This window comes from Tinamus guttatus, unplaced genomic scaffold, assembly GCF_059628265.1.
Source record: "Tinamus guttatus ecotype Peru unplaced genomic scaffold, ASM5962826v1 Tinamus_guttatus_pri_ptg000355l, whole genome shotgun sequence".
Taxonomy (NCBI): Eukaryota; Metazoa; Chordata; class Aves; order Tinamiformes; family Tinamidae; genus Tinamus; species Tinamus guttatus.
Window position 1 is genome coordinate 2858849 of NW_028288889.1, and position 14349 is coordinate 2873197.

Consider the following 14349-nt stretch of genomic DNA (forward strand, 5'->3'; position numbering starts at 1 on the left):
TGGATTAAGCTCTTGTGCTGCAGGTCGTCTTCACTAGCATTTTGCTATTACTGTAACAATATTGTTTCTTCCTAGCATTTTTTGGAAGTGCACATACAGTTGAGTTGTGCTATACAGTAATTAATTCAGACTGTTTTGGGCCACGGTGTTTACGTTCCCAGGATGCAGGTACTGAAGCCTTTCAAACTAAACTCTTTGATCCTCAATATTGCGAGTGCTGCACTGTCTGTCAGGCACTAATTAGGAGTTTGCTCTCCCCTCTAAACCACTTCAAAAATGTGCAGGTGCGATAGATTTATCACTCTAGCTGTAATTAGTTTTTTAGTTACTTCAAGGAGAACTTAGCAGTTTGCAGGGACTCTGACCTACAACACTATTGATGAAGGAGAGCTCTTCATAGGAAGGTTACGGAGGTATTTGCTGCAGCATCACACATTATATTCTCCTGTGAACATGAGGAGAAGATGGAATAGGGAGAGCTGCAGAGGACTCTGAATTTGCTAAATAAGGGACAAGAAGTTTAGATTAAGGGGGTTTATGAACAGAGAGCAGATGGACTAGTTCTGGGTCAAACGCTATCATATTTTAACTAATGACTTTGGGGGAACTGAAGGACTCACGTTGCACGTCCATAAATCTAGGAGGGATCATGAATATTCTGAGCAAAAGGCTTTCGGTGCAGTGCGAATTTGAGAAAAAATAGGCTAGAATGAAAAAAACCTCAAGTATAAAAATACAAAACTGACAATGGAAAAAGGAATAGCCTAATGCAGAAGCTCTAGTTAAAGGATTCCTGCTTTGAAGAAGCTCCCCTGGGAATGATGCGTAGTTAGTTACCAGTCAACAGACTGCAACTCAGAGCCTGCAAATTAACAGCTACAAAAATAAGTAGGTTTCTCAATACGCCGCAGAGAATTCCATGGGTAGGGTAGCGTGGATGAATCTGAAAAATGAGACATCAATGAGAAATTAGAAGAAAAAGATATAACAGATAACCCTTCCAGATTACTCATTAAATCAGAGAACCAGGAGAAAGATTTTAATTTTTTTGCCGGGATGAGCAGTCCCGTTTGGATGTGCCGGGTTTCTGTAACTGCTGCAGTACTGGAACAGCTGTGGCCTTTGCGGCCAGCACGGTCACTTTTTAAGCTTTGTGGCAGGTTAAAGCCCTGCAGAAGCCTTAGGCTGACAGAGCTGTGCAGGGGCAGAAGAGCACAAGGCTCCTTAGCACGAAGGCCCCGAGGCTCCCGCGCGGCCTCCGGAAGTGAAGGCGGCACCGCCTCGTCCCGGTCCTCTCCGCGCCGCCCTGGCTCCTTTGGGATGCTCAGGGCACAGCGAGGGCGCTGGGGGCGGCCATGCTGCCCGGCCCCGTCCCACAGCCGTCCTGCTCTGTGTCCACCTGTGCCACAGCAGAAAAGGCAGCTGGTTCTGCGGGAAGCAACGTTGCCACACAGGGAGGAGGGCAGCTGGAGGCTCTGCATGAAACGTGCCTCAAGACCGCAAGGCTGTCTTAGCAAAGCTCTTTGCACTGCTCCTCTTGGATGAGGACCTAAGGGATGAGGATCGTGCCCTTCCTTCACTCACGCAGCACGTTCTGCTTTGCTTGCCTTGCTGAGAAAGGGAGCGGATGGAGGCTGCAGTGAGACAAGTCACGCGATGGGAGAAGGAAAAAACCCGGCTCCTGCTTCCTACTGATGGGTGCCATTGATTTTTCACCCGAGATTAAAACACTTGTATGCAGCCGGACCAGCAAATCCTCCTGTTTTTTTTGTTTGGTTGGTTGGTTGGTTGGGTTTTTTTGTTTTGTTTTGTTTTGTTGCATTAAAAGACTGTTTTCAAGATGACAGATATTAAACACAAGTGTGCTTAATTTGTGTTTAGCATTTGTGTTCCTGCGCGCTCCCTCGCAGCCTCCTCGCCCACAGGTACCCACCTGAGTAAACACGGCTCAGTTCCAACGTGCCACCTGCTCCGACGCCTTCCCCGTGGCCTTCATCGCTCTCAGCAAATTCTAGCAAAACAGAAGTTGGATCCCTCCTTTTTCAAGCTTTAATAACAATTCTATCATTCATTTTAATAAAGCTTGCAAACTTCACTAAAGGGAAATCATTAGTGAGATTTACAGCAAAAACAGTGTATAAGTGGAACAAGCACAGAAACAGTCCTGGACTCGTGTCCCCGGGAATGCATGATTAGTCTTTAGTAGTAATGAAATTCTGCTTTTTGTTTACAGTTGCATTTAATATTTCAGTTCCTTATGACATTGAGAATGTTTTTAAATTATTTTCCACTGAAGAAAAAGAGAAGACTTCCATATAGCTGCAGTAGCACAGAAATACACAGCACTCTTACAAAATCCTTACCTTCCAGGAGGCATCTGCGATTATTTTAGTATTTTCATGTAAAACCATGGAGGCACGAGGGGTACCATTTTCACACAAAACCATAGGCGGATGATGGGTACCACTGCAGCGCAATGCAGAGCTCAGCAAACTCCCGATTCCAGCCTTTTGAAGCTGCTTTTTGTGCTCCCGCCGTTGCTGGCCATTCAGTGAGGTAATGGTCCCCACCGGAATTCCCGCAGGCACCACGTCCCCGCGGAGCCTGGAGCCGGGCGTTCCCTGCGGCTCCAGCTTCCCCTCTCGGCAGGGGCCTTCCCTTGGCGCAGCCCGCGCTGCGGCGGAGGCGCTCGGGGAGCGGTTGGTTATTCGGTAAATATCCCTCCTCCTCCTCCACCTTCGAGACGCAGCCGCTGCCTGTGAGCAGCCACCTGACCGGACAGCCCTTTAAGCAGCGAACCCCACAAAGATACTTCTCTTTCCACTGGAGATTATTAGGAAGAAGGTTTAGATCATTATTGCTGTCCAGGACACAAAGCCTTTGCTTTCTTCACTCACAATAGCTACTTGTGACGGAAGAGCTCTCGCAGCCAGGGCTCAGGAAACAATTCCCCCATGGTCACAAAATTCGCTGGAGGTCACTAAAAGCACCAGACAGGGAGGGACTCCCCACAGAAACGAACACATCTAAATCACCTGCGGACTTGCCCACGGCACCCGCTGTCACCCAGCAGGTGTTTCCAGCATTCACATTCCCGGCTGACTGTAGGGCAGGATGCACGGAGAGAAGTTTCTAGAGACACATGCACATGGACTTTCTTCTAGGCAGATGAATATGCAATGTGGAGGAACTGAGCAACTTCAATCTGTCTTTCTTGGGCCTTCCAAAATGCAACCAAATTTTGGGAAATGAGATATCCCAGATTTCACTGATGCCCAAAGACATTTCTCAGAAGCATCACTTTCCATTCCCCAGCAGCATCTGGAAGACACTGCACAAAGAAACATGGTTAGAAACCTCCTTCTGTCCTTAGCTTAGAAGGTCAAACAAGAAGGAATCTAAGCGGCCCTGCTGGGCACATAGCTGCTTTGGGCTTTGTGACTAAAACAGACCCTACGAGGTGACCTACTCCGACATGCTGAAAAGACACCACTTTTCTCCAAACTGCTTGAAATACCTTACTGCAAAAGCACCTTAGAGGTACGAAGTCCCAGCACAAACAGACCTCCAGGTGACAGTCGGTATCTTCTTTTCTCAAGAGCTTCCCTGTCAGGCCTGGCAGCAATGGCCCAGCTGCCATGCAGGGATGTTTGTGAAGCGGGCAGAGAGCCTCTCTGTGCATGAGGCCGATGCCTCCTCCCTTCTGCCTTGGGCAGCTCCTCGCAAGGAGCACTCTCACATCACTGCAGCCCACAGCAGGAGGTGACCTGGTGGCACCATCGCGTTCCTGGAGGTTTCCAGGGGCTCAGCCCATCGAGCAGGGTGTTCTCCACAGCTCCCAGCGCCTCCCTTGGACGCACACAGGCTGCCGGAGGCTGCCGAGGGAGGAGGCTCCTGCCCCTCGCTGCACCCAGGGCAGCAGCAGCCGCGCGAGGCCGAGACAGAGCCTGCAAAAAGCAGCAAGGAGAACTTCTGATCGGGGCTCTCAGGGCTTTCCAAGCAACAGCTCCAAAGTATATCCTTGGTTTATCGTGACAGATCCCAGACAGGTTTTTTTTTCCCAGTTACCTAAAAAGAAACAAGAATAAAGAGCTTCTCTGGAAGGTAAGTCACCCTGTCAGACTTTAGCTGTAAAAACAAACACATTGCATCTCATAAACTCTATCTCCACAGCAGTAAACAGCAGATTAGAAAATGACAGAATGCTGTTTATCTTCTAATCTGATGCAGATATGCTCAAATAGCTTTAGAGGAACAGGCGCTGCAGCCCTCATTTAGCCTGAATTAAACAATACCTGCTACAGTGATCCTGGATCTTAATGCTGGTGTCTTGTCTGCGGTCAGGTACTCTCAAGGTCAGTGACTCAAATTAAGAAGTTTAAGTGTTAGTATATTACATATTTGAGCTTTTATTTGGGTAGAGATACCAGATGTGCCTCTGAAAGCAGTTTATCTCTAGTCTCTTTTTTATGCTTACTATAAAAAGGGGGTGTTACAATAGCTGGTGGCAAGGAGCCAGCTATGCTCTCAGCTGCATTTGCTCTTCCTCTTCTCTATGATGATCACACGGTGCTCAGACACATCATCTTGCCTTGTTGAAAGCGTGGTCTTTTTCCTGGGTCTGGAACGATATCTGGTATGAATATAGGTTACTCAGTAGGGTCAAGAGGTGTGATAGCATTCCCGCAGTTCCTACTTGGCTACTGCTTTGAGATCTTCCCTTTCTCTTTCCCAGAAAAGATTTTTTTTTCCGCATGTAGTTATCCATATTCTGAAGAATTCCTTTTATCTAGCTCTGCCCTGTGGACTTGTCTGTGTCTGGTTTGTCCTCTGACTAAATTCCCTGTATCTCTAATCTGGTGTACTTTAAAGAGTTCTCTCATTAAGGACTACATGTCTAATTTTGCATTAGACCAAATGATGCTGTTATAATCAAATGCAAAATGTCTTAAAGAACAGTTTTTGTACTCATCTGTTATTCTGTATACTTCAGGGCAAGAACGTCTTCCCTAAGTTTGCTCTTTTAATGTTATTTTTTACATTTGCAAACAAAGACCTATTAAAAAAAAGCAAGGGTTACAACCAAAGAGGCAACAGTGTTGGATCTCCTGTTCACAAACATCGACATTATGGCATTTCTAAAACTTTGAGCGGAGCACAAACATTTCTCACAATGACAAATGACTGGAAAACAAACAAACAAAAAATATTATTGCATGGCTAGAATGGCGGGAGATCACTGGTAATGCCAATGGATTGCTTTTGGATACGGTAAGAGGTTCCTCTCTAATCACAACAATAAAAATAACTTCAGAAAAATAATGTTAACAGAAACAGATGGCAGTATGTTCCTTGAAGCCACAGACTGAAACAGCAAGCTGCAACTTAATTTATGTATTGATTGCAGATACTCATATATCATATATGAAAAAAAAAAAGAAGTTAAATAAAATGGTTATATAGCACTTGATAGCGAACTCGGATTTAAAGCTCCTCTTCATGCCCTAAGGTAGTGTAAGAGGGCACCAAGGTGTGTGCCCACGGCAGCAGACGCGAGCTGGATGCTCTGCACAGCCAGCTGGACGTGCCCTGAGGAGGGCGGCCGCGTCACCCGTCTGCGTGAGGGCCTGTCCCGGGTGGGAAGGTTGGGCAGAGGCTCCCTCGGTGCCCCCCGCGCACCCGCCTGGCCTGCACCGCGCACATCCGACCCCGCCGGACCGCGAGGGTCGCGCTGCGGAGCTGTGCAGCGAACACGGCGCTCTGGAGTCCTCGTGGCCCTTCAGTCCACGGCTGTGGACACACAAATTTTCCTTCAAAACAGGCAAAGGAAGTCCCAGAGCTGCGGAAGGGCTGGCCCCGCGCAGCAGTCGGCATCGCGGCGCGCCGGTGAGCGGGTTGTGGCATGGGAGGAGATGAAGGGTTATCCTTGGAACGCAACCTTTGTCCGAGCACTTCGGAGAGAGTTGGGATGGAGTGAAGGAAACAAAAGAATGACACTTCTAGGGGCCTAGGGATCATGTGCCATTAAGTAAGGTTTTAAATTTATTTTAGTGAGATAGTGATATCTAATGAGCACATAGATGGCAAACTCCCAAACACCATGACGGCTGCTATATAGAGTACCAGCTCTTTTAGCAAAATACTAGTAAAAAAGTGAGACAGAACAGACTAATTCCCAGTATTCTTCTCAGAAATTGTGTCACTCTCCTGCAGTTTGTGAAAGGATAAAATTATATGGTCTTGCCAGAAAGAGAAGGGAAAATAATGAATCTTATGGACTATACTGTTGGGGGTTAGCAGAGATCAGGCAGAGGAGAAAATAGTGCAGCATTCTCTTACGCAGCTGAGAAGTGCTACTTGAGGACTTCCCAAAATGAAATGATCCAGCAAAGCACAAAAATGCAGGAGAGAAGCTATGGGGGCAATTTAAGGGGGGTAAAACTTACCACAAGCTATAAGATCAAGTTACTTCACACAATCTCAAAGGGATGAAAGTTAAAATAAAATCAGATCTCATCTGCTAGAGATAGAATGGTAAAATTAAACACATCTACTTGCTGTTATGCAGGAATGCAACTTAGCAGTAGGGCTCCGAGGATAAAGAGGGTTTTCCTTATGCCAAGGTTCCCCACCTGCACGTGCAGCGGGGTCTTTGTGCATCTCGGTTTACCTTCTGACATGTGGGTAGAATTATTTCTAACAGGAGGCCACCACTCACCATTCTGAATATCTTAGAATATTTTTGGTTTAAAATTCCTTTATTTTTGTTAAATGTGTATATATATACTGTATTTCTTTTAAGTCTTTTGTGAACTACTTTTTTTTTCTGGAAATTTCTGAGTCTTCTGAAATATTTGATTCCTTTGGTGCGGGTTTCTTGAACTCTTCTGGAGCCTCAGCTCCCAAGGAAAACGATGATTAATTTACCTTGTGCTGTCTTCAGAAAGCCACGAGGAGCATGATCTGCTGTTCACTGACCTCCCCTCTTTGAAAACCTAGCCAGGCCAGTACATTTATCCAGAGACTTTCACTTCAAGCAATCCAAACACAAGCCTTAAGGGCAATAGTTTGACAGTAATTCAAAAGCAATCTCACCCTCAGAAGACTCAAAGGACTTGGAGAACAAGGTATATCTCATGGATACAGTCTAGAGAAACCCTTTTGGGCATTCTTGTAGTTCAAGACTAAAGGATAACTTCAAAAGGACTTAATTGATGTAATAGTTTACCAAAGTTTTTCTCTCTTTCCTTTCAGTTTCCCAGGCAGAATCTTTGTTTTATTCTAAGCTTTAATATTTGTGATCCAAAGCCTTCTCATGTGTTGGGGAAGGGTGCACACCTTACTCTTCTATCAACATTTTTTCTCCATCCTGCTTAGATACATGCTTAATTTTTTATGATGTGAAATAATAAATTTATTCACAGTGTATGTGCACAATAAACAGGTGCATGAACATTTGGTGGGCTAGAATGAACAGTTTCACTAAAGCAGTTACAGCTCCAACTCTAATACTTATTATCAGCCATTTTCCAGAATCTTGGAGTTGCTTCCTGGCTCATTTCCATGATGGAAATCTTCCCAGAGAAGGCAGACTCTTCACCTGTGAGATATTTAGCAAAAAAAAAAAAAAAAAAAAAAAAGCAACAAGTGCCTGCCTTGGCATTCCTAGTAAGGAATGCCTAGGTTATAACTTACATATCAGGCATATCAGGTACCTACCTGTCTAGTGGTGAAGCATCTTTTGAGAAAATATCTCTGAAGCCCTAAATCAAATATTATTTTTAAACCCTTGACAACATATCAGAAGACTTCCGTGCAATATCCTTTCTGTCTAATTTCCTTGCTAGCCTAGTTCTTGACACATTTTACATCAAACCACATCCCTGCATAGGGATGTGAAGGCTGATTTTGTTACTGTATACCAAGCAGTACAGCTTTTATATTAGATATCACCTGAGCTTTTGATCTTTCTCATCTTTTGTCTCTTCTTCTGCTCTGCAATATTCATATTTTTATCTTCACCACAGTAAATAAACACTATTTTCCAAAAAGTATGAGTCCAGCAACATGGTATTTATTTTACTACTATGGCATCACAAGAACCTCTGAAATAAACTTGAAATGCTAATAAGTAAACGAGATTAAAATTCATCATATTGTTGGGTTGGCTACTTCATCCTGAAAGATGTTCAGTTTACGATCAGGAGGGACTCTTAATCTCCCGAATAAGATTAGCCTCAATTTTACTGTCTCTTACTGTCTGACCTTGTCAGGTGTTTCTTACCATTTTACTCTGTGCAGAGAGAAATCCTTTATGTAGTGCACTATGCTCCATTCGCCATGCAAAACCTCAGACCAAGTGGAATGGGGCTATGAATTAAGCCTTGTTAAAATCATACGGGTTGCACTCAGCTGACTAAATGCAGACTTTTCCAGTGCAGACATTTACAGCTGAACTAGACACCCTCTGGTCCTGGTATAGTCAGTGGAGAGAAACGGGCATTTCTAGGGTGCGAGTCAGCTTATTCTAATGGAGACATCTAAAATAGGTCAGATGAATCAGACTCTAAAGGCGCCTATTTCTGCTTCCCTTTAGACTCAGTGGAGGGAGTGACTAGCTCAGATGCAGTCATCGCGGACATATAGAGTTAGGTGCCCCAAATGACTTTCCATATCCCTCGAAAAGGTCCAGTCTATGAGCAAAATGTCAAATAATCCTTTTCAGCGAGCATACCGTGGTATTAGCCCATTGAGTATTTCAGTTGGTGACATCTTCCTAGCCACTCTTTTCATACGTTCAAGTCGTGACTGTTACCCATTACGGCAAGTTACTCATTGCTTTGTGTCGTGTGACAAGGCTGCAATCACGTATGGCCGTTTCTGAGCCAGTTTAGTGAATGTGTCATGTCCTGATCAGGGCTCCCCTACATAAACACTACAGGACACCAACAAACTAAAGTAAGAGATGGCAGTAGGGGGCTAAAAGAACAAAGGTTGAGACTGATACAACATGAAGATTAAAATGCTACTTTGTAACTGCTCTTAGGTGGATATAATTGCAGCAAGCCAAGTGAGGAGAAATGCCACGAAGGGTGCAATGGTAGCATGATGACTACAAAAAAGACACAAGGTGGCAAAGAATTAATGCTCCTGCAGCAGCACAAGTTCTGCTCACCGTAAGGGGCCAACAAGGCCACCTGTTCCTTTTTGCTTGATGCCACCATCCTACTGCCAGTGGTGATGAGCAGAAGGGGGTGCCATCAACAGCAGAGCTAGCTCCTCGATCTCTAATAAGGGCTTCAGGGGCTGCGTATGCCCTTGAAGTAACTTGTTTATTAATAACTGCATGCACGACACTATTTGCAAAGCTCTGCTTTATGCTATTGAATGCATATATTTAGTTCAGTAATCTAAAAAATTAGTACTCATGCCAGTTGCAAAATTCCAGCTCAATGTTTGAAAAAGGTTAAGCTTTCTATTCAATCTTGCCCATCCTACCCTTGAAGCACGCCCAAGCTTCTTACTCCACTTCTCAAGGTCAGGCTCGACGAGTTCCCTGGGAGCCCAGCAAGGACACCGATAGCTCTCTGAGAAATGGTGCTTCTCTCAGCATTTTGTGTCTGCATTTTTTCATAAGACAGGAGCAGCTACATAGTCTGCTCGTGGAACACAGTATCGGGGAAGCAAACTAGGCAATACGCTCATGCTTTAGGGCTTTCGTTCATGCACTGTAGAGTGTTTCTTTCGACTGCAGCTTTCCTGTTTTTAAGATTAATCTAGTCGGGAATCTGGGAGCATCAGCGAGAACACACATAGGCAAGCAAAGGAGAATAAACACCTTAAGAGTACGTAGTGAATTCAAGCACTTACTTGCCTCACTTTATAAAAAGGACATGGAAATAATCTTTACATATTCATAACACCCTGCTTTCAGATTGATAGGAACTCAAATATCTCCAAAATCTGAGGCAGTAATGTCTGACTTATTGCTTAGTCCTTGGACATTTATATGTTTGTGCTATATCATTCACAGAGTCTGTTATTCATTTAGTGGGTTGTTTTTCAAGAAGTCAGCTGTTCAGACCCAACTTGCCAGAATCATAATGGGGTTTCTGGGGAGATGCACGATAAGGATTTTTTTGCTCATCTTGGATATTGTTTTGCACTATTAAGCTATGCCCATAAAGTTCATCCAGAAAGCTCTTTCTTGGAACATAGACAGAGTTAAACACTGTAAAAGTGTTTAACTTGCATGACACAAAATGGTCTATATCTATTCCTAAAATGGCTGAATCAAAAGCAAGGTCAGCAGTGGTGCATTATCACGTTTACTACATGTAAAATGTAGGCAGGGATTGATTTTGAGCAATAATGTGCATGGCCTACACATTACAAGACACAGTATGTTTTCAGCGCAAGTAAACAGTAGTCCCCAAAGGGTATGGAATCGCGTCCTGATGGTGCATGTTGGATGAAGGGCAGGAGCGGAAGGGAACAGGTACAGGTGAGGGTGCCTGCAAGGCGAGTGCTTTTCAGCCGAGCGCAGTACCCAAGAGGAAGGTTTATTTCTGAAGTAACCCTCAACTGAGGCTTCTCCCTAAGCAGTCCCATTCAAAGCATCTCTCCTCCTCCGGACTAGATCCAAGTGTCCGACTCGCCAAACTCATGCACTGAGGGGTTGCGCCTAATTCAATGTTGCTCTTGCCGGCGAGAGCCGAGCCCCACAACTCCCCAGCGCGGGGGCACCACCGGGGCCGCTGAGCCCCACGGCTCCCCAGCGCGGGGGCATCACCGAGGCCGTTAGCCCCCGCACCTCGCGCGCCTCCCCGCCCGCCTCACGTCGGTGCAGCCCGCTCAGCCCAGCGGGCCCGGGCTCCGCTCCGGCCAACGCTCGCGCGGAGCCGCGCGCGGGAAGCGCCGCCCGGAGCCGCCGTGGGGAAACGGGAAAACGGGGAAACGGGAAAACGAGGAAACGGGAAAACGACGCTCCCGACCCGGGGGCCGCTGCCCAAGATGGAGCCCCCGCCCCGCGCGGCGCCGCCTCAGGTGCGAGGGGCGGCCCCGCCCCGCGCGCCCCCGCCTCGCTCCCCGCTCCGCGCACGCGCGCTCCCCGCCCGCCCGCCGCCCCCCCGCGGGCGCGCGCCCCGCGGAGCGGGCGGGGCGGGGGCGGCGGGGAGGTGACAGGCGCGGGCGCGCGCCCGCCGCGGCTCTGCTCGCCGCGCTGCCGAGCGGGAGGCGCGCGCGGCTGCCGATCCCGCCGCCAGCCGTGAGTACCGAGCCCGGCCGGGGCGGCCGCAGGTGCGCGGGGGCCGCCGGCTACTCCCGCAGGCACCTGCTGCGGCGCGGCGCGGCGCGGAGGGGAGGGACGGGCAGGGGGACGGAGCCGCTTTGTTGCGGCCGCAGGTGGCGACGGGCGGTGCCGACCCGCATCGCCCCCCTGCTCCCCGCCGCAGGTGGGTGCCCGGTACCGGGCGGGGAGGGGGGGCACGCGGCGTCGCGGCGGGGGCGCGCATCACCCCCCCCCCCCCGCCCGCGCGAGGCGGCGGCCGCGCCGCAGCCCCCCCCGCGCCCCCCTACGCTGCGGGGGCCGCCATTTCGCGCGGGGCTCCCCCGTGCGGAGCGGAGCGGCGCGGGGCCCGGCGGCGCCGCGCGGAGGGAGCTGTCTGTGCTGAAGCGGCCGAGCCGGCCGGGATTAGCGCCCCGGCGGCGGCCGCCCCTCGCTAAGCGCCTCTCCATCTGGAGCTCCGCGCCGTGCGGGCGGCCGCGCTTTATTTATCCGTCTGCGCGGCGCTCTGCGGCCGGTGACGGTGCCGTTGCTGCTTCAGGCGAGCGGAGGGTGCCCCGGCGCCGAGCTCGGGGGTCTGCGCCCTCGCTTCCCTCCTCTTCCCGCGGGGAAACCGCGGCGGAACCTGCAGCTAAAAAGTAATAATTAACCCAACCTCGGGTGCCCGCTGAGCCTCTCCGCACAGGTGCGTTGCTTTTTGGAGCCTGAAATGTGCTTAAGGGGAGGTGTCCGAGACAGAAGTGTGTCGTGGGCCGGGCTGGCCGCGGCGGGCGGCGCGGCTGTCTGTACGGGGGCTGTAGGTGCGCGGCCGCCCGCGAGGTGGGGACATGCGGTGTCAGCCCCGCGGAGAGACCTGTCGGTCCCCGTGAGGAGCCCTCTTACCCACCAAGGTCCAGGTTCTCGCCGTCTATTCAAAGAAACTTCCTGCTGAGCCAAGAAGCCAAAATTAACCTTCTGTTTTTAACACGTACCCGTGCTTTGAGGTTTTTCTTTCCGGATATTCAAGAGCGTTGCAGATCTGAATTGGAAGATTTTGTGGAGAAGGAAATGAAATGACAGAACTGCGTTGAATCTAAGAGGCACAGGGTTATACTAAGAGATGGAAGGAGTTGAAATGAGAAGTCAGCTGAAATGGTAGATCAGGTTGACAATTCTGGGTTGTGGTTATGTAGGACTGTGCATAGAGCTGGTCGCTGTGCAGTATTGGAAGGTGTCTAAATTTCATTCTGAAATTGAGAGCAGTATATGTATGCAGAGACATCTTGCAGCTATTTTTTTGCATAAGATAATCAGCTTAAAAGAGGAAGATACTAGCCAGGTGTCACAAAGAATCTACAGGAATATATGGGGAAAATTGGCCTGCAACACGCCTATTTTTATTATTTGTCTTGTCTGTTCAGTATTACTATTCATATGAATGCACCTCAGGCACTTGCTTAGTTGATGGCCTTATTTTTGAATATAAATTGCAAATCAAGTGAACAGAGTTGCTTCAGAATTTAATATCAAAGTCTGTGAAAATAACTTATTTGAATTTAGAAGTACTTTGAAATTCTTTCAGCTGCTTCATGCATTTTGACAGCTGACTTTAGCCTAGAATTAGTAAGATATTGGATTCTAAGAATACTGAATGTAAAAAAAAAAAGAAGAAAAAAAAGAAAAAAAAAAGAAAAACCTCTTGCTTGGCACTGTCAGAATTTGCAGGAGCTATTGAATGAATTAAAACTCTGGATTGTGCAAAGCAGATCTAGTTAAAGAAGAGTGTGGCTGTGTGGCCACATCAGGTGAGAGGCTGGTGTTAATGATAAGAGTAAAACGCTCTTCATCACTTGCAGAATACATCCTTAATCATACTCTTAGTCTGGCTAGTATCTTCTGAAATTAGTTTTGTTGGCCTCAGCAAAAACAATCAAAAGTAGATACTGCTCAAGGTGAATGAGATCACCAGAACCTGATTCTTAAGATGCCTTATCTTCTTGCAGAAAGTGTAATATTTTTATCAGGTGAATATATTTTATTTTTTGAGGTGGTTTGTAATAATGGAAAGAAATAATGAATCTAGCAAATGTTTACTGATACCTGCTGTAGGCTTCTTGTGCTTTGACATTTCTTTCTGCTACTTAAAAATGATGACAGCAGAAGGTCTAGGAAATAAATTGCAGTTTCTTGGAGTTAATGAGATGTCTCCTTAACTGACATATTTCATTGCTTTGGGGATTCCAATTTCAAAGCCAGAGAAGGTAACAGTAATCTTCTCATTTTCTTTATTATAACAAGTGAAATGAATTTCCATACTATATATAAATATAAAACATATCGGATATAAAACATATTGAATATATTAAGAGTTCGGGCTCTCGAATAGATGATCACACTACTCAAAAGGCTTCATCAGCCTAAAAAGTAAAATCTCTTCTGCTTGGAGCTGTGGAGTGGCTGTTACTCTGTAGTTTCATGCAGTTGTCCCCGATCGCCTTGGACTGAGGATTATTTGCCTTACATTATGTCTGAAGAGCACAGTAAGAACTGTGCTATTCAATTTTTACTGAATAGGTTAATTTTGTTATGTTTTATGAACAAAGTTGGTAAAATTGGAAGTCATAGAGGAAAAAGTGTATCTCAGTTATGTAAGCTGAGGGAATGATGTAGGAGGTCATCTGCTGGGCAATGTGCAGTGAATTTAATTTTGCCTTCTTGAGTGGGTTGATAGTATTCAAAAAATTCGGTTATACTTTCTCTGCAGTCATTTTCTTTTTTTTTTCTTTTTTCTTTTTTTTTTTTTTGTATTTCAAGCTGGTAAATGTATTTATTGCCTATTCAGTTTAGTATAAAAGCTACTGTAACTTAATGCATATATGCATATTGTCCCCCACGTATTTCAGGAGAATTTATAAATGAACTTCAATAATAAGATGAGCACGATGTGCCGTAAGTCTTGCCGTAGTGTCTAAGCAGGAGAACTTGTTTGCAGGCTGGCGCTGCTGCTGCTTTCCTGAGCTGCTGAGGGCTGGCCGAGCGCTGTTATTTACCTCAATAGCAAACTGCAAGGAAGAAGTGAACAAAGG